The sequence below is a fragment of the Arachis ipaensis genome, chromosome B10 (genome assembly GCF_059453495.1).
Source record: "Arachis ipaensis isolate K30076 ecotype BB chromosome B10, ASM5945349v1, whole genome shotgun sequence".
NCBI lineage: Eukaryota > Viridiplantae > Streptophyta > Magnoliopsida > Fabales > Fabaceae > Arachis > Arachis ipaensis.
In genome coordinates, this window is record NC_142435.1 from 141,102,977 (window position 1) to 141,103,562 (window position 586).

Sequence of the window (586 nt, forward strand, 5' to 3'; positions counted from 1 at the left end):
AAAAGAATATAATAAACTAGGAGTCTTGAAAAATGGGTGAAACAAAATTCGCGAAAATAAAAGCGCAACGCTCAGGAAACGGGATTACTTGCGTGCGAATAAAACTAAGGTTCATAAGTATAAGTAAACAGAAAGTGAGAATAGAGAGTCAAGAATATAAAATAACTAGCTCCTGACTCAGCCTGCGAAGCCAAGGCTGGCCGGAGAATATTTACATACATATATACATCTCCCATCAACCCAAAATACAAAGATAAAACCTTAACTCTCCTTAAACCTCTAAGAGGAACAAAATAAACAAGTTATTCGGAGAGAAAGCTAAGTACATATATACATAAGCTAAACAACAAAAGAACCCAGAACCACTTCACTTCAGAAGTCCAGATGCCTACCGAGGAGCTTCCTGACTTGCATCTGAAAAATAGCAACACAGTATGGGGTAAGAATCAGAGGTTCTCAGCACGATAAAGACACCACACACATAATATATAACCTAGAAATGTCAAAGACAATCCTAGAACGCTGACACTTAAATTATAAAGCTTAAAATACTAAACAGAAACCATAAAAAGGGGTAGGTATCTAG